The sequence below is a fragment of the Octodon degus genome, unplaced genomic scaffold (assembly GCF_000260255.1).
Source record: "Octodon degus isolate 3935 unplaced genomic scaffold, OctDeg1.0 scaffold00141, whole genome shotgun sequence".
Lineage (NCBI taxonomy): Eukaryota > Metazoa > Chordata > Mammalia > Rodentia > Octodontidae > Octodon > Octodon degus.
Genome location: NW_004524717.1, coordinates 4,213,643 through 4,238,297, shown reverse-complemented (window position 1 = coordinate 4,238,297; position 24,655 = coordinate 4,213,643). Strand labels below are relative to the sequence as shown.

Sequence of the window (24,655 nt, the reverse complement as noted above, 5' to 3'; positions counted from 1 at the left end):
GTTCAAGACAACGGAAAAACAGCAAAGAACAAAGGGAGGGGCAGCAGCTCCTCCTTACATTGTAATTCAGATTGCCTGCCCCAGGGGAGGTACAATACCCACTCCCACATTAATGAATCACAAACTCTGAAAGCCACCCCATGACTGCATGAGGCTTTGTAGGGACAACTAGACACAAATCATAACATTCGTTTTCCTATATTGATCTCACTCCCCATATGATAATTGTAGGAAGGGCTTTATGTTCTCTATAGACAGTGTGTCAGAGACATGGGTAGAATTCACAAAAGTCCAAACTTTCCTTTTTGAGAAGTGCCCAGTTGCATCTAAGGAACTTCAGATCCCTCAGGATCTTAGAAAAAATATTGTCAGTCATTTCACCTGCTGAGACATTTATGCTGGTGATAAAATATCATTGAATGTCTGTTCATACCAAATTTGTGTAAATATACTGCAGTTTGGTCGTCAACACTGGAAGGTATGACATGACAGCTTGAAAGCATATTTCTAGACTCAGGCCTTTATACTCCATGATGGTTACCATAACTACATAAGCCACAACTGCTACTAAAATATCTTTGCCATACTTGTTTCTTTCTCATTTAATGGCATTAATTTGGGACATTTATATTTATCCTACTATTTACATTGACTCTTATAAGTTTGCAATTATTTCACTATGCAGTACTAAAAAACAAAATATTACTACTGTTAACAAATGTACAGATAATACAAGGACTGTGGCTCAAGATGAAGACAAGTGAGTAGAAATGAGAAATAGGAAAGAAAATTTAATACTTACTGTTTGGATTTATAATTTCATATATTATTTTTTGACTTTGAGTTCTACTGTTTTGAAATATAAAGTTTTACTTACAAATGTAAAATCCAGAATCAGAGAAGTTAGAACACCATAAAGAACTCAAGCCCATAATCCCAGTCTTGGATAATGAATTAATCACAAACTGTAGAAGCTACCCTATGACTGCATGAAGCTTTGGGGGAACACATAGACGCAAACCGTAACATTACTATTTTTTGTTCTCTTCAAAAATAAAAAAAAAAAAAGATTATAAAGATACTAAGAACAAGTGTATGCTTTAGCTGACTTAGACGAAATGGACTGTTCCTAAGAAAGATAAACCATAAAACCGATTCAAGAAATAGAATATCAGCACTGATAACAAGTAAAGCATTTGAATTGTAATTTAAAAATTCCTCCGCTCTACATGCACACGATTACCTCTAGACTCAGATGGCTTTACTGATGAATTCTATCAAAATTTAAGGAAGAATTAATAGCAATTGTTCACATTTTTCTAAAAGATGGAATATGAGAGCATACTTCTAACTCATTTTGGGAAGGCAGTATTTCTCTGGTTCTGATAACAAAACGAGACAAAGGCAGCACAAGAAAACTATAGACTATTATCCCTTGTGAAACTGATGTAAAAAATCCTCCGAAAATCAAGTCTAGTAACATATGAAGTTAATTACAAATCAGTACTAAAGGGAATATATCTCTGAATACAAGGTTGGCATAGCACATAAAAATAAATCAGCATAACACATCGTATTACTCTAGAGCAAAAGGAAAAAGACATCTTAATTGACATAAAAAAGCATTTAACAAAATCTGAGTCCTTTTTATTATAAAAACACTGTACAAACTGACACTACTGTTTTTTATTCTCTTTAAAAAATAAAAAGAATTATGAAGGGATACAAAGAACAAATGTATGCTTTAGCTGACTTAGATGAAATGAAATGCTCCTAAGAGACAGAAGGGAACTTCTTCAACATGAAGAATCTATGAAAACCATACAATTAACATTATACTTAAGAGTAAAAGATAAAATGTACTCCCATGAAGATAATGAAAAAGATAAGGTTGCGGTCTGTTTCCCCTTCTCTTCAATGATGTCTAAAAGTTCTAATTAGGACAGTTAGGCAAGAAAAAGTATTAGCAGGATCTAACATGGCTGAATAGAGAAGTCTCTGTGTCTCTCAGAGAAGATCAACTAACAACACAGGGACTGAGACCAAACTAAGGGAAACAACAGGAGGATAAATAGTATCACCAGACATACAAAGCTGAAAAGACTTCATGAGGGAGGCAACATTTTATTAAAAATCTTGCTATAATCCACAAACTCTGTACTAGATCTCAGCCTGCAGTATTGCCCCACCAAAAGGTGTGTGTGTCGGGGTGCAGTTATACATGCACAGTGAATTTGTGAGAAATAAGCTAGCTGGATGAACTAACCAAAATATTTCAAAGTTTGAATGACAGATTCAACAGTGATATAGAATCCTTGAGAAGATGTCAGTATTACCTAAAATAAAAAAAACTGGATAAGTAATTTGTGTAAATAGCCAGTGTGACTAGAGAGGTGTCTAAAATTGAAGACAAAATGTTAAATTTGTTGCAATGCTGAAAGCAGCCACAAAGAAAGTAAGAGAACAAGAGATTATGAGCTGGCGAGATAGCTCAGTGGACTGAGCACCTGCTTAGGCAAGTGCAGAGGATGGGATTTGATCGCTGGCACCACATGCTGCCCCAGCTCTACTCCCTGGGTGCGCAGAGCTAGCCACCAAGTCCCAGCATAGTGGCACATGCCTGTAATCCCAGCACTAGGGAGGCTGAAAGCAGGAGGATCACCACAAGTCCAAGCTGTGTAGTGTGACCCTGTACATTAAAAAATAAATAAATAATAAAATTAATAGAGTTATAATCCACTTCATATAGAGCAGACATGGGTGATGAGTCTCATTGACCTTGGACCTGTTGGTGTTGTGCATTCCTTCTCTGCCCACAAACAACAGAAACAGAAAAATTATAGCAAGAAAATCTTGGTGCTTATCTACCCCTACTCCAACTGAGAAGAAACCCAACATTCACAGCAGGTTAATAGGCTTCTTCAAGGTTTTACACTTTGTTAGTTCTAGTCTTCAATAAGGAAATTAATTTGTTGGAGCAGTAGAAAACAAAGGTCATCATATTAGAGAAAATCTAAAAACATTCCCACTGAAATCAGGGGCAAGACAAGGATGCCCGCTATGACCACTTCTATTCAACATAGTCCTTGAAACATGGACCAGAACAATAGGTCAAAAAAAAAAAAGAAAAGAAAAGAAACAAAAAGGTACATATATGAAAGGAAGAACTCAAATTATCATTATTTACAGATATGATACTCTACATAGAAGACCTAAATAGCTCTTACCAAAAAACGTTTAGAATAGCCAACTTTAGCAGCATACCAGGATATAAAACCAGCATAGAAAAATCATTAAAATTTGTATACAATAATAAACTCAGAAGAAATTTACAAAAAATACCATCCACCATAGCATCAAGAACAATGAAATACCTAGAAACTAACCTACCAAGGAAGTGAAGGACGTCAACAACATAAATACAAGACAGAATTCTGAAAATGGAGATTGAAGAGCACATCAGAAAATAGAAAGATGCCTCTTGCACCAAATGACCATACTCCTATAAATATTATACATATTCAGTGCAGTGTCAAAATACCAACAGCATGCTTCACAGAGCTAGATAAAACAATCCAAAAACTCAGATGGAGCCAAAAGAGAAGGGATGAGTGTCTCAGTTACTTATCTGTCATTGCTGGGACAGATACCCAATACTCAAAATGAAGGAAAGAAAGGTTTATTTAGTTCACAGTTAATGGAGGATTCAGTTCATGCTCAACTGGCTCCAAGGCAGAGTGAGAGTGGCACATGGCAGAAAGCAAGAGAGCAAAAAGGAGAAGTAGCAGCAACAATTCTACAGAGAGGAAGTGTTTCTATCTTAAATTGCATTCAGGCTGTCCACCCCAGGTTGAGAGAAGTACTCACGCCCATAATCCCAGTAGTACAAAATCCCGTAATCCCAATGGATCATGAGTTAATCTCAGACTCTAGAAGTCCTCACCCCATGACTGCATGAGGCTTTGGGGAACAACTAGACACAAACCATAACAGATGAGGTTTAAGTGTAAGAGACAGGATCATATAAAACTCCTAGAGAAAAACCTAAGATGACATATTTATGACCTTGGATTAGGCAATGGTTTCTTAGATTGTAGATTGACACCAAAAGCATAGCAGCAGAAGAGAAATAGGTTAATTGTGCTTCACCAAAATCAAAAACTTTTATGTTTCAAAGGACACATCAAGATAGTGAAAAGACAATCTACAGAAAGGGGAAAAAGTTTTCAAGTCTTATATAGCATCTGATAGGAGCTCTCTATTGAGGCTATATAACTTTGATAAAGATAAAAGTAACCCAATATAAAACAAAGTAATTGAATAGATTTAAAAAAAAAATACAAATTGGCCATGAGCACATAAAAGGATAATTAGTCATTAAGGAATGACCACAGTGAGTCATTCTATATAACTGAGATATACTATATAAGTGAGATATGGAGCAAAGCAAGTGTTAATGAGAATATGTAGAAATTTGGAAATGTATATTACTGGTGGAGACATAAATAGAAGGCTTTAAAAAAGTGTGAACATGTTCTCTCTCTCTCTCTCTCTCTCTCTCTCTCTCTCTCTCTCTCTCTCTCTCTCTCTCTCATCTCCCCAGGCCTGAGATCAGGCATTTCTCTGGGTCTTTTAACTGGGATATGTGAACTAGACTATTAGGTGAGGAACATCTCTCCTAAAGAAACAATTTTGTCTGGAGATTATATTATGGGATCTTAAGTATTCCCCCAAAGACTCACACACTAAAGTGGAAATTAGGCTACTGGAGGACATATCCTTAAAGGGAATCTGGGATTCTGGCCTCCTGTTGTCTTCCTTTATGCTTTCTGGATGGCATGAGATGAGACAAGTCCTCTACTGTCTCCTGTGTAAGCATGATATACTGCCTCACAGCAGGCTGCAAAGCAGCCAGGTCACCTAATTTGAAAACTTAAAAATCACAAGCTAAAATAAATCATCTGTCTTTATAGTTAATTTTCTCAGGTATTTTGTCACAACAACGAGAAACTGTCTAATAGCCTAAAAGATGTATCCAACTTATTGAAACCAAGCATGGAGCAGAAAGGGTAGGGGTGCAACATATATGGCAACTCTTTTGGGGCAGCCATGGAATGTTTAGGAATCTGAGGAAAGGTTTGTGTGGCTTTGACACAGAAAGCGAAGGATGAAGTTTATGTGCAAAACCCTGTAGACATGTTAGCTGGGATAGCATGTGGTAATTTTGTATTTTGAAAACATTATGGTTATGTTGGTTAAGAAAGGACAGGAATGCAAAACTCTTAAAGCATTCAGAAGTCTAGTTAGAGGAATGTACAGTACCTTGAGTCAAATATTAGCAGTGGAGATAAGAATTAAATATATTTTAGGGCTTCTGTTTTTGTTTTTGTGTTTTTTTTTCTAGTACTTTAGGTTGAACCCAAGGCATTTGTACTGAGGTACGTCCTCAGCCCAGTTTTATTATTTTGACACAGGGTTTCCCTAAATTATGTGGTCTGGGTTCCACCTTGGGATCCTTTTGCCTTAAGCTTGAATAGTGATGGGATTATAGATGTTAGTCACCATCCCCAGACCTGACCCCTTTTGGGTGATAAAATCCACAGTTTGTTGAAAGCCTAAGTGGAAAAGCAGAGGAGAGAGCTGTGAGGAGTGGTTCCTAGATGTGGGACAGTGAATGGATTGGAGAGCTACATATTTGTAAGCCAGGGAGATTTTTCCTTTGATATATACATTTTTTAAAAGAAGTTCAAGTAGTGTAGATGAGTTTCTTTTTCATTCTGTTGCAAAATACCTTTCTTACCACAGTAATCACACATGATTGTGTGATTAACTGATTTTTGGAAAAATTCAGATTTGAGACAATTAAACAATTTTTCGTATTTTCCAGATGAATTTTGCTGAGTCTCTTTTGTCCTAGTCTATAAGCTGAATTATTATAATGTGTTTGGCCCAGTGTTATAGAGATCATCTGTCATTTAAGTTTCCTCATATTGATATAAGTAGCGTAAATAGACTGAAATAATTTCCTGGCGTACACTACCTTCCAGAGAGGAGAATCTGGAATGAATTCAATCTTGGCAATTTTTTACTTCCTTGGGCAGCCAAAGTCCTAAAATGTCAAGTTCTTCAGTGGTATTTTATTCTACACTTATATAGAAGTGATAGTGCATTATTAATAGTTCTAAAACCACTTTGGCAATTTAGCACTACACTGAAATAAATTTTAATTTATACCCTAATGTTTTTTAACCAACCCCTGAAGAGTTACTCATTGAGTGTACAGTTGGATTTGGAAGCTTGCATAGAAAGCCACCTCTCAGATAAAGAGCCTGTGAAGAAGACAGTGTGCAACTGGGCTGTGAGGTAAGTCACCATATGTGACAGCTAGAGGAAACAAGCTTCTCAGATTACTGGTAGGTTTTTTTCTGTTGTATCTATAATGGACAAGCATTATAAATATGTAAATATCCTATGCACAGAAACACTTAAGGGAAATTTAAATTAGAAACAAAAATCATTTGGAAAAATATAATAGTGACTGCATTTTGCAACCCTATCTGGGAGATTTTTCACCATTTGTTCTCCTGAGCCAGCACACTCAGGAAGCAGTCAGATACTGTTGCTTCTTCTCTTGCTCATGACAATACTGAAGTTCCCATCCATTCCAGTTAAATACCCATGTTTGTTACTGTACTTATAGGGTTAGTCTAAAGATTAGTTCTTTGTTACTGATCACTGTTAATTATAGTACATTATTTTCCACATACACTTTTTATCTATTGTATATATTAATTTCCAAAAATTGTCATTTGAAATGGCGACATTAAGAAAAGTTGATTGGGGGCCTGCCCCTTAGCTCAGTTCTTTAAGTGGCTGCTTCAAGAAAGCAGTCAGGCTCAGGTTGCTGTGGTTGGATCCCCACAACACAAGCCAGCCAGTCATGCCTTGAAGGCATTCGGAGCGAAAAAAAAAAAAAAGCCGGGGAGATGGCTCAGTGGAATAAGCGCTTCCCTGGCAAGCGCAAGGGCCTGAGTTCAATCCCCGGTTCCGCAAAAAAAAGAAAAGTTGACAATAATTTGAAGATAAAGGGTAGAACTTGGTGCCTATCTTTAAGCCTCAGTTATACATTTACTAACCTTTAACCCTGTTTTTCTTATATATAAGTGGGGATCATAAAATACTCATTCCATGGTTGTAATGAAAATTACCCATTAAATGCTTACAACATTTATTGGGAACAGAGTATCTCTAAATAAATGTCAGTCTTTTACTTTTTAAAGAGAATACAAAATAATGATAAAAAATTTAAAATGGTACAGAATTTCACTAAACAAATAATGTAAATTTGATAATATTTGTTGTCAGAGTTTATTGCTCCTTTGGAACTTTTCATTTTGAATTTTGTGCTGCTTTTTTAGTCCTAGGTAGTTGAAAATATTTTCAGTTCAGAAAACATATTGATTCTTTCCCATCTTGCAAGATGGCAGGCGAAAAAACTGAGAAGCCTGGCACTAAAGAGAAGAAATCCAAAGCCAAGAAGGCTGCTGCCAGTGGCAATGGTAAAAAAAAAAAAAAAAAAAAAGGATAAGGTGAAGGCAAAGAAGTCCAAGAAGGGGCAGCCTAACTGCAGCCGAAGTCCTGTCCTGGCTAGAGAAATTGGTAGACACTCCCAATCTGCTATGTATTCTAGAAAGACTAGAGAAAGTACACAACTGCGAAATCAAAGGTTGAGAAGAGAAATAAGGAGAAGATTCTTGATATTATCACAAAACCAGTCGGTAGTGACAAGAATGATGGTACCTGGGTGGTTGAGCTTCAAAAAATGCCTAGATATTACCCTACTGAAGATGTGCCCCAAAAGCTCTTGAGCCACTGCAAGAAACCCTTCAGTCAGAATGTGAGGAAACTTCGAGCTAGCATCGCTCCCTATACCATCTTGATCATCCTCTCCAGGCATCACAGAAGCAGGAGAGTGGTCTTCTTAAAGCAGTTGGCCAGTGACTCGCTACTTGTGACTAGACCTCCAAGCCTTAATCGTGTTCCTCTATAAAGAACACACTAGAAATTTGTCATTGCCACCTCTACAAAAATTGATATCAGCAAAGTGAAAATTTCCAAACACCTCACTGATGCTTACTTCAAGAAGAAGAACCTGCGGAAACCCAGACACCAAAAGAATGAGATCTTCGATATTGAGATATCAGGTTTCAGAGCAGCGCAAGGTGTATCAGAAAGTGGTAGATTCATAGATTTTAGCAAAAATCAACGCTGTTCCTCAGTTCTGGGGCTACCTGTGATCCATTTTTACTCTGACAAATGGAATTTATCCTCATAAATTAATGTTCTAAATTTCTTACTAAGAACCTAATTAAATAACTGATACATTGAAAAAACAAAAACGTTGAAATAAGAATTTAAAGAAATGACATGTAACATCTTATTGGCATAGCCATAATCTACTAAATTCCTATATTAATAGTGGATAAACTTGGTGAATTTTATTTTTCCAGAAAATTATTTATTGAATATAATAGTCACTGTGAAACTATAAGGAGGGAAATATTTTTTTAAAAAGGGAACAAACTCTCCCATTTAGTTTAATTACAATTGAATCAAAGTAACTATTTGTCCTTGAACAGATGTGTGTTCTAAAGTAGATTTTAGGTTGTGTTAGTTTTCTCTTTTTTGAAGTTATTTACAGTTACGTAGTTTTGTATATACAGTTAAGCATTTCAATAAGGATACTTTTCTAAGAGCTATGTTGTGATACAGTGTTATTGTAGAACAAATATCAAATACTGTATTTATACAAACCTAGATGGTACATTTGCCTCATACTGAAGCTATATGGTCTATGTTTCTCCTAAGCTAAAAATCCTATATATAATAGCATTCCTCAACGTTTATGATATCAGGGACCACTTTTTTTTTTGTTGTTGTTGTTGTTGTTTTTGGCGGAACTGGGGCTTGAACTCAGGCCCTTGAGCTTGCTAGGCAAGCGCTTATTCTACTGAGCCATCTCCCTGGCCCCTACCAGGGACCACTTTTGTGAAAGATAATTTTCCTATGGACTAGGGTATGAAATAAGATGGTTTGGGGATGACTCAAGCATATTTCATTTATTGTGTGCTTTATTATTATTACATTGTATTATATAATGAAATAATTATGTAATTTACCATAATGCAGAATCAGGGAGCCCTGAGCTTGTTTTCCTGGAGCCATATGGTCCCCTCTAGGAGTGATAGTAGAGAGTGACAGCCAAAGTGTGTTGCTTATGTCCAGTCTACTGTATTCTCATTTTGGTTGTGGTTACTACAGAAAATCATGTTTTTCTGCATGATTCATTTCTTCCCATTTTGGGGATCTTCTGCAGTTGGGAAATAATGTTCAAGCATCTAGGAGAAAAGGGGGCCCTGGATTACTCTCTGAAAACTTCTGCTAATGTTTGAAACATGTCAAAAATCCTAGTGTTATCTCTCCTGTAGTTCTAGTTTGACTTCGTATGCAAGTATTTTGTCTGCCAACTTGAACACAGTTCTCATTCTTCCCTTAAGTAACAAATTAAATTCACTGACAGGATGAATATGTTGCACTAGTAAGCAAATTTTGTGACCTGTTCTGTGTCACTGAAATGTGCTTTCAGAAGCGACTAGTTTAAAAAAAAAAAAAAAAAAAATCTCTTGAGCAGCTTTTCTAATTTTAAAACTCTGCCCAGTGATCTACACTTAAAAAGCTGTCTCACAGAGATGCATGAACAAATATGACTTAAGGGCATTTATCTAATGTGGTAGTTAATTTTAGTCACATCCTGTAAAATGTTCAGTTCAGGTGGCATTTTTTGACTGACCAGCATTTGTGGATGACACAGTAGTATGTAGACTCACATCCAGAAGCGTCTACGACTCAAATAGTGAAACCAGAAAGCCAGTCATGGTTCTTGCTTTGTCTAGTTATATACCAATACAACATGACCAGTTAAGTTTTCCTGACATGTAATCACTGAAAGACATGAATAGTTCTGTAGCTGTGGTGTTGGTTGACAACAAAAGTACATGTATCCTCATGCAGATCTTCCTTAAAAAACCACATAAAAACAAGCATTGTCACCTTCCTGTCAACGCTGACACAGTTGTCAACCTAGATTGCAAGCCATAATGACTTATTAATGCTTGAATATCCTCTATTCATTCTTTAATGTATCTCACTGTGGTACTAGTAGAAAGAGGAACATGTGCCATCTTTTGAACTGCAGTCTCTCCTAAGGTTCATAACAATTGTCCTTTGCATTAGGAAGGATCACCTGTTTACTAACGGGGTTCTTAAATTTAGTGATGCAGTTAGCCATAAGAATTATTCTGTCATTGCAGACACATTTGATGACATGGTGGCCTTCAATAAGTTGCTTCTGTTCTTCATGTTCACAATTTTTTCTTTCAGAAAACTCAAAGCTTGTCTTTTAATGCAGCTCTTTTGGTCTCTGTGACAAAGAGACCAGTTTTGAAGACTTTGTGATTTAATTGAATAGCCAGATGCCGCATTTGTAGAAAGCAAACTATGTGAATAAGCTTGGAGTATGTGAATCACATATTTCCATGATCTCATAGTTTAAGTTGGATTGTTGGTGTTATTTTTATAAATTCAGCTTTTCTTTAACATTCTTAGAGTCTTCTGGTGTCTTATCACTGGGTCTTGCCCTCTTCTAAGAAGCTCTCCAGAGATGTTTGTTTTTTATTCATTTTTTTTGTCTAGAGTTTTCTTGTCAACTTACTAAAACTGTATGAGACACAAGGAAAGAAGTAGAGATGGAAATGGTAAATAATAATGGGAAAAACCAAATACAGACAAAAATAAGTGTTATATTTTGACTCAGCACCCTCTACCAGATGCAACTGTACATTTGAAATATATCAGCTTACTTGCCACTGTAAAACCTGCCACCATATGTAGCTTAACTGGCACTTGTCACTCACTGGCCAGGTTTTGATATGAGTCTTCATAAAAATGATTTACTATGTACTCTGCAATCACATCTCTTCCCTAATGTCCATCCGTATTTGCAGCTGCTCCCCCATGCTAGCATCATTGCCTCAGCTCTACTTCAGGTCATTAGGCATTAGTTTCTTGTAAAGAGCATACAATCCAGCTTGTGTTCCTATGAGAATCTAATGTTGCCATGAATAAGACAAGTGCTAGAGTTCCGCTTGTAATTTAAAAGATGAGGAGCAGCTTTACATACAGATGAGACTTACACGTATTTAGCTACTGCTCACCTCTTGCTGTATAGCCCAGTTGTTATGGCCTAGATTTAGAGACCCCTTTTGTACAGCATATTTTTCTTCTTTCAAAGGCAAATTGAATTAGACTATTCCCACTGTTCCGTAACTTCCTTCATGTTACATTATTTCATAGACATCATTTCCTGCTAGCATCTATTGAAAATTACCTGTCTCTAGATCTCCTTCATTCTCTCTGTTTTGTTGCTCATTAAGGTATAGTGCTATAAAGCAGAACATTTCAACAAAAGAGGATGAATTAAAAAGTCAGTTTTCCTCAAACATGCCTCCCAGTTCTCCCTCTTCTAGAGGCTCTGTAGCCAACTAGGAGCTTTTATCTTTTGAAATAATCATTTTATATGCCTTGATCACTATATGTCATGATCACTTTCCTTGTCTCTGGGACAAAATACCTGACACAAGAAATTTAGGGGAGGAGTTACTTATTTTGGCTCTTATTTGTATTCTATAGTTAGCTAGCTTGAAGGCACGAAGGCATGGTAGGAAGGTCTGCTTACGTCATGGTATGGAAGCAGATAGTGAAAAGAGGAAGTGGTTCTGGCTCCTGGTGACCTACCTCCTCCAATAAAACCTCACATCCAACATCATATTTAATTATGTTGTCCCCTTAATTCAATCACTCTTTATATGCCTGCCTTTGAGTGCATTAGGCTCTTGGGGAATAGCTAACTGTAAACTATAACACTTACCTGGATGGAAATTAAACACCTACCCTTTCTGTAAGCTAACCAGAGAACATGAATGACATGTGTTTGGGGCTATAGAAAAAAAGCAAACAAGATTCTAGTGAGAGTAATTGTGTAGATACTCTACACCCTGAAGAGCTCTGCGCTGATATTCCTATTCATAGGTGGTATCTACTTTCATACAAAATGTTTCTCAAAAAGATGCAGTGGTAAACCATATACAGATGAATGTCCATTTTGTATCTGTGTATTCAAAGTGCTTAGAATAGATATATAGTTACATTCTCTTAATGAATAGAGTGATTTGTTCTAATGGTGTTTGTAAATAGGATGTCATGTCTGCATCTTGTACAGCAGTTAACCACTAGGAAGAATGTATGCAATGTGTTAATTATTGAAACTGTCCTACCAATTTGATTTTTTAAAAAAAGATAAAATAAAACAAAATATAAAAAAAAATGCAGTGGTAGAGTATATAAAAGTCATTACACATATGCTGTAAAAGAAGATAACCCATTATCAAAGAAACATAAAATTCTTAATACATCAGTTTTGATGTTTTTATATCTAGTATAAATATATTTTGTAAATATTTTTTTTCTTTGCAGTTGAACATATCTGACTTAACTTCTGTGTGCTTCCAGTAAAGATGAAATAATGTTGCTTATGAGACCTATGCTTATCACTAATATAAAATTTACCATTTTATTATTTATTTATTTTTGACACAAGCTGTCACTATATAGTCCACGCTGGTCTTGAACTCACTAGGTAACCCAGGCTAACCTCATACTTGTGGCAGTCCTCCTGCATCAGCCTCCTGAGTGCTGGGATTACAGGCACAGCACATCTTAATTTTAAATGTACAGTTAAGCAGTATAAAGTATATTCACATTGTTGTATATCCAAACTCTGAAATTTTATTACCTTGCAAAACTGATTTCCTATCCCCACAGAAAACTGCCTATTTCTTTCCCACCCCCACTTCACCATTCTGTTTTCTTTCCTATGAATTTGCTGTATACAACTCATTGTAGAATCATGCCATGTTTGTCTTTTTGTGACTAGCTTCATTTAGTATAACGTCTCATAGTTTGTCCATGTTGTAGCATGTGTTTATTATGTGTGAAATTTTAGCCATTTTGCTTTCTACTTTTCTGAACACGTGCCTAGAAGTTGAATTGCTGATTCATAATAATTCCAATATTTTGAGAAACTCCCATACTGTTTTCCTGCCCCATTTTACATTTCTAAGATCAGTAAATAAGAGTTACAGTTTCTCCATATTCTTAATAACACTTGATATTTGCTTTTTGTTTGTTTTTATAGTAGCCATCCTCATCACTATGAAATAATTGTTTTGATTTGCATTTTCCTAATGATTTGCTAATGTTGAACATTCACTATATTGGTTGGCCATTTGCATATCATCTTTAGAAAAACGTCTACTTAAATCCTTCACCTGTTTTTAAATCCATTTTTATTGAGTCATGGGATTTTGTTATAATTTCTGGACATTAACATCTTTGATGGTTATTGAATGACTTGAAAATATCTTCTGTTCTATAGGTTACCTTTTAACTCACTTCTGCCCATTTATGTATGATATTTAGTTTTGATATGGCCTAGTTTTTCTATTTTTTTGTTTTATTGCGTATGCTTTTGGTGTCTTATTAGTGATTTTTACTTTTAATCTTTTCATACCCACTAATTATTCAAAAATAATAAGAAAAATTTAATGAAATATTTAATTATAAAGCCACTGTTAGTGCACTACCTTGAAATGTTTCACCAATGGGCATGAAAATACACACATATAGAGAACAGATTGTAGTTTGAGCTGTAGGTATATGAAGAAATAAATTGTGGGAACATGGCCAAATATGTGAAAATTCAAGATCAGGAATATATTACTTTCCTAATCATATCCTCTTAAGTAGAATGCCTCAGTGTCCACAATAAGCTATTGTCAAAATCCTTGAAAGAAGAAAATAGGCGCCTATTACCTTCTGTATTTTTTCCCTCATCTCTTCTCTGTGATTATGCCTTATGTTCAGCTAGCATGACTAAAAGAAACAAATTAAAAATTGTATTCTAAGGTTAGCTTTCTAATTTAGAGGTGTTCTTGAAGTATTTATCTCAAATTTTAATATGATCACATTTGTTTGGCAGCTGGATATTTATACTAATTAGTAGTGACCAATTATCAAGACTGTTAGCATTGCACAAGTAGTAATATAAGCATCTTTTCTAACTTTAATTGAATACTCAAAGAGCCAGTTCTTGGATGCTTTTCTCTGTCTTCTGAAATATTTAAACTAAAATTTCAGCCAGTTTTTTTCCTCATGTATTATTTCTTCTTTTAAAATAATGTTGCTATTATTCCTTTTTCCTCCCACTTTTATTTTGTGGTTTGGTTTGGTTTGTTTGGTTTAATCTGAAGACAGGATCTCACTAAATAGTTCAGACTGGCCTTGAACTCGGTGTGGAGCAGAGGCTAGCCTGAAAGTTATGGCAGTTCTTCTTGCTCAGCTTTCTAGTATAGGGATTACAAGCGTGGAGGCCACCACACTGGCTTCTTTTGTGATTGTTAAGCACTCATTTTCCCTGCTCTTAGTCCTACCCAGATGTTAATAGTCCCCCTTGCCTAATTTTCCTTACCCACACACTAAAACTAATCACTTTAGTCCCATTTCTGTTCTTCAGTATTCATAAGGATTCAAGTGAGCACCTCAGGGTCTATGTGGAGTGTCATTGTGGTTTCAGGCACCAAATACTTCTGCATGACAGGTCAGGTGATTCTGTCCCATTCTGTGTGCAGGCCAGGAACGGGAACATGCAGGAAATTGTTTAGATATTGCTGCAAGACCATCTTGTCCTCCAAACACATAAAGCAGCAGTTTGATTTCTAAAATGAGCATAAACACAGGAAGAAACTGCTGAGATAATGAGATACTTCCTCTTATTTTCTTTGAGGCTTGAATAAATTGCAATGATTATGAACAGGTCTTTAGTTGATGAAATAAGAGTAATGTATGACAACAGAAATTCAATGATAATTGTAAGTAGGCTGTTAACCATCACAGATAAAACTCTTGATTCAGTTTTCTATATGGGAAGCCTGAACTTTTTAATAATGTAATAAAGCTTTGTAACTAATATAGCATTTGTAGGAGTCATAAGAATCCAGTAATATAAGCTTATGACATTAAACTTTCCAGTTAAACTTTAGATTAATGAAAATTTAGACTTTTAAGTGTTTACTGTGCTCTACTAATCCTTTGATTAGCTCTTTGTTCTATGCAAGAGTGTAATGATCTTACTTTAGAAGTTGTATTCCTTAGCAAAAGGTATCTAAATAAATTTAGCTAGGGTCACAGTGTTTAATTTTATGGTATTATGATAATAACTACTGTAATTAGCTTCAGATTTGCCTGCCTTCCCAAAGGACATCTTTGTTTTTAATTTGTGATGCCTACTTAAGGCATGAGAATGATAGCAAAATTAATATTGTGACCTTTATCACTTGTTTATGACTTTTCCATGTTGTACCCTGAAAGTCTTAGGGTGTAGGATACATCTAAAGTAAAGCACTTAGTATGGATGAGTTTAAAAGTAGGCTAATTGGGTTCACCTGATCCTTAGCTAGTAGCACTTCAGTTAAGACATTTCATATAACACAAAGAAGCAGAATTTTTATATATCAAATTATCTCAAAACTACACCTGTGCATTCTGTAATACCTTTTAAAAAATTAAAGGGCACTTATTTTCAAATAGGAAGGGTTTTTTTACATTTGGTGTGTATGTTTTAGGATTAGGAAATTACTTGGCCTTGTCACGCTCACAGCAGGAATATGTGCTAACTACCTACCAGGTCATACTCCTGAAACACGAGAACTCACTTCCTTTTGGTGGTGCTGGGCAGCAGCACTGGCTTCTGACAGTTGACTTTTTTCCCTTTTGTGATTTCTAAGTGAAGCTTCCCATAAATAGTCACTCCTCTCAACCTTCACATGTGAACCCTGTTTTTCATTTTTTGTTTGTATATTTCAGTAAAAACTCCATGGTTATATATTCAACAGAATTTGAGAAAAATACATAGGTGTGTTAGAATCTTTTAAACTTTTGAAAGTTGATTAAAAAGTGTCTGCAGCAGTTTTTGCAAATAGTGTTTTTGGGCACTTTCATATATTCTTGGATAAGTCAGTATAATTCTTTTAAATTACAACTTATTAGTATTCCTAAAAATTTTAAATTTACCTGGAAATTTCATACACATGTTAGAATGTTAAAAGTGTGTGTATAAGATGCACACTTTAGCTTTCAAAGAGTGGAATCCTGAGAACTATCTAATTTTCAGTTAGTAGGTTAGAAATAGTGGTTCCATGCAATGAAGTACTACTCAACCTTTAAAAAAAAGAAATGAGACTTTTTGAGAAGTGTTGATAGGAAGAAGTCTCAGAAAAAGAGAATGTGTATAATCTGCTCAGCTTAGGTAGAGGGAGGAGAGGATGGAGTGTATTTGCATAGATGACCTTATAAATACACACAAACTCCAAAAAGGATGCTCACAAAGATGTGTTGTGGCCTTTGAGGCAGAGTCAGGAGAAAAGGAGGCAAACATAAGTTTTATTATATTCCTTTTATACTTTTGGATTTTTAATTTTGCATTATGTTTATATTTTTAAATTGAAATGACAGTTTAAAAATAGCTTTTGAAGACTTTAGTAATGCATGAAAAGGCCTACTATATTTTGTTTTGTTGCCAATACCATGCTGATGTTATCACAGTAGCTTTGTAGTATAATTTCAAGTCAGGAATTGTAGTACCTCCTGCCTAGTCTTTGTTGACCAGGATTGCCTTTGCTATTCTGGATCTTTTCTGGTTCCAAATAAATTTTAGGAATGATTTCTCTAGCTCTGTGAGGTATGTTGGTGGTAGTTTGGTAGGGATTGCATTATATTCGTACAACAATTTTGGGAGTATGGCCATCTTCACAAAGTTGGTTCTCCCTATCTAGAAGTAGGGAATATCTTTCCATTTTCTGAAATCCTCTACAATCTCTTTTTTCAGAATACTGTAATTTTCCTTGAAAAGATCTTTGGTTTCTTTAGTTAGATTAATTCCAAGGTATTTCATTTTCCTCGGTGCTATTGTAAAAGGTATTGTTTCTATAATTTCCCTTTCAGTGTGTTTGTTATCTGAGTAGAGGAATGCTATTGACTTTTGGGTATTGACTTTGTATCCTGCTATGCTACTGAATTTCTGTATCAATTCTAGTAGCTTCTTGGTGGAGTTTTTTGGGTTTTCCAAGCAAAGTATTATGTCATCTTCAAATAATGATAATTTAACTTCTTCTTTACCCGTTCTTATTCCTTTCATTTCTCTCTCTTGTCTAATAACTCTAACTAATGATTCCAGAACTGTATTGAATAAGAGTGGTGATAGAGGACATCCTTGTCTTATACCAGATCAGAGAGTAAAAGATTTCAGTTTTTCCACATTTAGAATTATGTTAGCTGTTGGATTGTCATAGATGGTTTTTATCAGATTGAAGTAGAGGCCATCTATTCCAATTTTCTGTAGGACTTTGAACATGAATGAGTGTTGGACTTTGTCAAAAGCCTTTTCTGCATCAATTGACATGCTCATATGGTTTTTATATTTGGCTCTATGGATGTAGTGTATTACATTTATAGATTTGCATATATTGTACCATCCTTGCATCCTTGGGATGAATCCTACCTCGTCATGGTGTGTAATCTTCTTGATGATTTGCTGTATTCTGTTTGCTAGGATTTTATTGAGGATTTTTGCATCTATGTTCATGAGGGAGATTGACCTGTAGTTCTCGTTCTTAGTTGTGTCTTTGGTATCAGTATAATACTTGCCTCCAGGAATGATTTTAGGAGAACTGCTTCCTTTTCAATTTCACTGAAGAGTTTGAGGAGGATAGGGATTATATCTTCCATAAATTTCTTGTAGAATTAAGCTGTAAATTCATCAGGACCTGGACTTTTCTTTGTTGGTAGGTTTTTTGTTGCATTTCATATTTCATTGGCAGTTATTGGGTTATTTAGAGTTGTTATATCTTCTTGATTCAGTTTTGGTAATTTGTACCTTTCTAGGAATCTGTCCATTTCTTCTGTGTCTTCTGTTGTGTGAAAGTGAAGGTTCTCAATGTAGCTATTGAGAATCTTCTGAATTTCCACTGGGTGTGTAGTGATTACACCTTTTTCATTCCATATTGCTTGTATTTGTATTTTTTTTCTTTTCTCTTTTTGATAAGATTAGCTAGGGGCTTATCAGTTTTATTTAATCTTTCAAAGAACCAGCTTTTTGATTCGTTAATTCTTTGAACTGTTTTCTTCATCTCAATTGAATTAATTTCTGCTCTAATCTTTATGATTTCTTCCCATCTTTGGACTCTAGGTTTGGTTTGTTCTTCCTTTTCTAGTTGTTGAAGGTGCAACAGTAGGGTGTTTATTTGTTCCCGTTCTGTTTTCCTAATGTGTGAGTTCACAACTATAAATTTCCCTCTAAGAACTGTCTTCATAACATACCATAAAGTACGATAAGTTGTTTGAATTTTCATTGAATTGTAGATATTGTTGAATTTCTTGTTTAATTTCATCTGTGACCCCATTGGTTGCTGAATAGAGTGTTCTTTAATTTCCATATATTTAGGAGGTTTTTCTGGTTTCTTTTGTCATTTATTTCCAATTTCATTGCCCTGTGGTCAGATATTATGCATGGGATAATTTCTTTTTTGTTGCATATACTTAAGCATGACCTATGGACTAGTGTGTGGTATATTTTAGAGAATGAGCCATATGCAGCTGAAAGAAATGTATATTCAGCTGTCATTGGGTGGATCACTCTGTATATGTCCACCAAGTCCATTTGTTCCAAGCTCTAGTTCAGTTCTGCTACTTTTTTGCTAATTTTTTTTGTCTGTTTGACCTATCTTTTAGGGATAGGAGGGTGTTAAGGTCTCCTGTTTAGATTGTGGTATTGGATATTAGATTTTTCATGTTCATTAAGATTTGTCTTATATAGTTGTGTGCTCCCATGTTTGGTGCGTACATATTTATGAATGTTACCTCTTCCTCTTGAATTTTTTCCCTAACCAGTGTATAGTGGCCCTATTAATTTTGCTTGATTGTTCTTGGTTTGAAGTTGAGACTATCTGAGAACAGGATTGCTACCCCTGCTTTTTTGTGAGGTGCTGGAGCATGCAGTATTGTTTTCTATCCTTTGACTGTCAGCCTATGCATTTCTTTATGAGTTAATTGTGTTTCTTGACTGTTATATGTCCCCGGTGTGTTTTTAATTCAGTTGAAGTTATATGGAAACTTCTGTTTGCGTCAGTTGTCTGAATGTTAGATTGTTTCCTCATATTTGGGGAATGTTCTGCTATTACTTCTGCCCATATTCTTTTTATATCATTTGTATTGACTCCTTGTTTCTCATTCATGCCTATTCATCTCACGTTGTTCATCTTTGCATTGTCTTTGCAGGTGATGAATTATTTTTTCCTGCATCCTAGGTGTTTTTAAGAAATCTTTTCTTAGCTTTTCACTAGCTGTAACTTTGTCTTCAAGATCTTAAACTATCTTCAGTTTCACTCGAATGGTTTTACAAGACTGTGTTTGAGATTTTAAGTTCCTTTATATTTCTTTGGCTTTGCTTCATGCAATCTATTTCTTTCCTGTATTGCTCATTTAAGGAATCTGTCATTTTTCTAATCTCCTTTATTTTTTTTAATCAGTGTCTTCTTGAGAAGCAGTTATTAGTTCTTCTACTACAGAAAGTATTTCTGATCTGATTTCCTCTCTGTTTCTGGATTTGATTTTTTACTTCAGATGCTATTAATTCAAAGATTTCTTTTTTTATTTCAGTGGTTATTTCTGATCTGAGTTCCTCCATACCTTTTTGCTGTTGTTTCTTTACTTCAGACACTATTGATTTAAACATTTCAGCTGTGTGATTACCAGTTTGTTCTGTGCTAGTGTCCTCTGCACTTGTTCCAGGTGGGCTTAGGGCCTGAGATTGCATTTTGTTCCTTGTCTTTGTCATTTTGTATAGCACTGTCCTCTGACCTTTGGTGTAGAGCTTTGGTAGAGTTATAACCTTAGCACCTACTGAAATTCAGGTGCAGATCTAAGTTTGAGTTCATCCAGTTGTGCCTGGTTTTGGTCTGGCTGCTGTGCTCCACTCCTTCCTGCTGTGGTCCTTGAAAGTGAACCTCTTGTGCCCCTTTGGCAAGATGTTCTGCTTCTGGATTAGTTGGGTGGTTCTGGGCCCTAGTCTCTCTGCAGGGCCTTTAGCTGCAGAGTTTCACCCTAGGCCTGTATGCCAGGCCTGGGCTAGGTCTGGAGGGGTCCAGGGTGTTCAGGGGAGCATGGATGCTCTCCCACACACTCACAGAGCCTGGGCTTGGGCTGACTGTGGAGGGGTAGAGGGTTGCCGAGAGTGTCACAGGCCTGGCCTGGACTTGGTCTGGGGAGGTCCAGTGGGTGCAGGGGAGTGCAGAAGCTCTCACACACTGGCTGAGCCTGGGCTTGGGCTAGCTCTGGAGGGGTGGAGGGGTCCCAAGAGCACAGCTGCAGGTCTCACGGAGTTGGCCTGGGTTTGGTCTGGGGAGGTCCAGCAGGCACAGGGGAGCATGGAAGCCCTTCCACACACTGGCCAGGCCTGGGCTTGTTCTGGCTCTAGGGGGGTGGAGGGGTCCCGGGTGTGGAGGAAGGTCTCACTTGTGAAGCAGGCCTGGGCTTGGTTCGGGGAGGTCCAGCGGGTGCAAGGGTACGCAGGAGCTCTCCCACACACTGGCTGGGCCTGGTCTTTGGCTGGCTCCAGAGAGGTGGAGGGGTCCCGAGAGCACGGCTGAGGGTTCTAATCCTTTAATACCAGTTTAGAATTTTATTTTTCTTTATTTTTAATGGGACAAATTGAGATAGGATTAAGCATTTACTGTAATTGAACACATGAATACTATTACTTGTTAGACTTCTATATTATAAACTGTTTTACAAAATTGAGCTTTAAGTAATTTAGATCCTCTTGATCTTGAAAAATGTTAACTCTTTCATTCATTAGAAGTACTTTTTATAAAATTCAATGACATATAGCACATTCATTTGAAAGGACAGGCAATTGATTTTAAAGTTATAGCCAGCCAGCCACTCCATTAAGAAGTTTTTTAATGGAGAAAACAACTAAGTAGACAAAAACTGAGCAGAATATTTACATCAAACTTATTCATGATAACCAAAAACCAGGAACAACTCAGATGCTCCTCAGGAGGTAACTGGATAAACAAATTGTGGTATAGTCCTGTGATGGAATGGCTGCTACCAAACCAGATGCATTGTGTGGAAGAGCCATAGGGCAGAGTACCGTGTCAATGAGAATGTCCTGTATGGATCCACTGACTCTATTTCTGGCCTAAATCTATAAGCCTAGGAAGCTCTCACCCTTCTGTGCTTTGAAATCAAGAAGTGCAAGGTTCCACTGGAATCAGATCTGGAAGAAAGCTCTTCAAAGGAACAACTGCCCAGTCAGGATCGGTCAGTAGCATTAGTTCAGTGTGTCATGAAGAATCTTATAAATTGCCAATCACAACACACCCAAGAGGCATTATATGTTTTCATATTTTAACATTTCAGTTTCTCTTAGTCCTATTTATTAGAATGATAGTATACCTGCCTGGTGATGTATGACATGTTTATTCTCTTGCAATTAGATTCCTGGAAATAATCACCTAGTTTGACCTGCATTGCATGTCTGTGATTAGTGCCCACATACATACACAAGAACCTACACTTACCACACAAATATACAATATGGACTAATGTTATTAAGCCTGTTGAGCATGGTCCAAATGATTCAATTTTATTCCTGAGATTTTTTTGTATTTATTTTTAGGAACCTTGTCAAGACAACAAAGACAAGGCAGTACCTGCCTTAGGCTTCCTTCATAAGGAGTACATGGAAATTTTCCATTTATAGTACCATTAGCTGTCACTTTCTCTTACAGTTAGGTGAAGTCACCACTTCATCTGATTTTCATGTTTTTTTTAAATTTTTTTGTATTTTTTTAGTAAGGGTCTACAGGGTCTCACTACATAGATCGGACTGATAAGTGATCCACCTGTGTTCAGCCTCCTAAAGAGCTGGGGTTACAGGCATGCCCAGTCTCAATTGCCATCTCAGCATGCCCCATGATTTTCATTTTAATCAACTGTTTAAATATGATATGTTAACTAAAATGAAATCTAATATGACGGATTTATAAAGTTTATTACATTAGATCTTGCTTTAATTGATAGTATTCACTCTGATTTTTCTTCTTTTTCCTTTTTTTTTTTTTTTTTTTTCCCGGAACCGGGGATTGAACTCAGGCCCTTATGCTTGCCAGGGAAGCGCTTATTCCACTAAGCCATCTCCCCAGCCCCTGATTTTTCTTTCTGATAGATATTTCTACTTGAACAAGAAAAATCATGTTATATTTCCACATATTATTAAATACTTTGAAGAGTAGATGACTACTGATGCAACACCATGGTGTCTTCAATAAAAACGCACATTTACTTTGTGTGAAGTTTGAAAAATACTGGTGGATTTTATGTCATTAAGGCATCTTCAAACATTTATATGTATATGTATATATATATATGTATATTTGAATATAGTCCTGCCATTTTTTACAGCATGGGACTGGAGATCCTTACAAAGAAGAACAAGTACTGAATGATATTACTTATATATGGAATATAAAAAACATTGATTTCATAGAGATTGAGAGTAGCATGGTGATTACCAGAGGCAAGGAACAGAGGGGAAGGACAAATAGAGGAAGACTGATCAATAAGTATTAAGTAAGAGGAGTACACAGTGTTAATGTGATACTGTAGAGTAGGTGACTGTGGATAATGATTATGTGCTATATCTCAAAAAACCTGATAAAAGAATAATAAATATTTTCACCATAAAGAAATTGTGGATGGTTGAGATATTTTAACCTGATTTAAACATTACCTAATGTATATATTAAAATGCCACAAGATAACCCACACTTAGGTATAAATGTTATTATGTAACAACAATTTAGTTTTTTATGACCCTTTTTTCAAATAGCATTTCAATACAATTAAAAACTCATATTTTTTACTAATTGCAAAAGTAGTAATTGTTGATTTGTTGTACAAATTATTCAGTTTTTGCGACTTTTTTTTTAATGTATATGGCACAGGGTCGCACTACGCAGCTCGGTTCTGACTCGTGGTGATCCTCCTGTTTGCAGCCTCCCCTCCTCTGAGATTACAGGCATGAGCCACTATGCCCAGTTTAGGTAGCCAGCTTAGCTCCCCCCAGGGTGGGGCTGGTACAACATGTGGTTAAGGGGATCAAAACCTGATCCCTGTGCTTGCGTAGTAGGTGCTTAGTCTTCTGAGGTATCTCGGCTGCCCAGTTTTTACTACTTTTTACAGTGGAATGTTTTCTCACTAATATTAATTTATTCTATACTAGCTGTGGGTTTAAAAATGCAAGTCTAATATATCTTTTTTTTTTTTTTTTTTTTTGCGGAACCAGGGGTTGAACTCAGGCCCTTGTACTTCCCAGGGATGCACTTATTCTACTGAGCCATCTCCCCAGCCCCTAATATATCCTTTCCAGAGTATCATAGCACCTCAAACACCATTTGTTAAGTGAATAAATTGATGCCTATTTTACTTTTCTCATTTATGTATTTGGTACAGGGTCTCACTACACAACTTGAACTCATAGTGATCCTCCTGTTTTCAGCCTCCCCATTGCTGGGATTACAGGCATGCACCACCATGCCTGGACTTGGTGGCTGGCTCAGCACAACCTAGGGGCAGAGCAGTGTGTCATGTGGGACTAGAAATCAAATTGATGCCTATTTTAAGTTTTCATTATTTACCGTTTGTTTACCTTTTAAATTTTTAGCTGCTATTAAGATGTAACTAGTACACAATAAATTTCATATATTTAAATTAAAATGTCATAAATTTTGGAATATGTGTACACCCTTGAAATTTTAGCCACAATCAAAATAATGAATATACCCTTCACCCCCAGTGGATGGGCAGAGGTTCTTTATGCCCACTTGCTTTTCCCTCCAAACTCTGTACCATAGAGAATATCAGTCAATTTTCTGCTCTTCTAATTTTCATTTTCTAAAATTCTATACAGATAAAAATCACATGGTATGTATTTTGCGGGGAGTGGTCTCACATATTTTGCAGGCTTATTCCAGTTATAATGTGGAGTAATAGTGTTTTCATTTACATTTCTGTGTAGTGTTCCATTGTATGTTCTTACAGTCTACCTGCCATTGAATATTTGGGTTATTTCTGGTTTGGGGCTACTATGATCAATATTCTGTGGGCATTCTTTGTACCGGTCTTTTTTATTATTGTTAATTTTATTTAGGAACAAATAGCAATGAGACAGTTTCAAAACTGATTAGTAGGACAGTTTAAATAATTAATGCATTGCATATTGTTGTCTTCTTAGTGGTTATTCATAGTATAAGATGTAAACATGATATCCTTTCCACAAACATTATTAGAATGACTCTTCCTATTCATTGAATTAAGAGAAAGTAGCTGTATATCTATCCTATTTTGAATATACAGATAC

At 36.0% G+C, this 24,655-nt stretch overlaps 1 protein-coding gene across 13 annotated transcripts in view; it reads left to right on the top strand.

The window, feature by feature from the left end:
• Znf438 (zinc finger protein 438) overlaps nucleotides 1–24,655 on the top strand; it is a 241,573-nt gene that overhangs the window by 151,229 nt on the left and 65,689 nt on the right. The window contains exon 4 of one of the 13 annotated variants that reach the window (XM_023701868.1): nucleotides 6,263–6,363. The exons of 10 other annotated variants lie outside the window; for them this stretch is intronic. The gene's annotated coding sequence lies outside the window, so the exon portion shown is untranslated. Of the gene's footprint in view, nucleotides 1–6,262; nucleotides 6,414–24,655 lie in introns of those variants that run through there. 2 more of the 13 variants (XM_023701867.1, XM_023701870.1) reach the window with 2 other exon arrangements.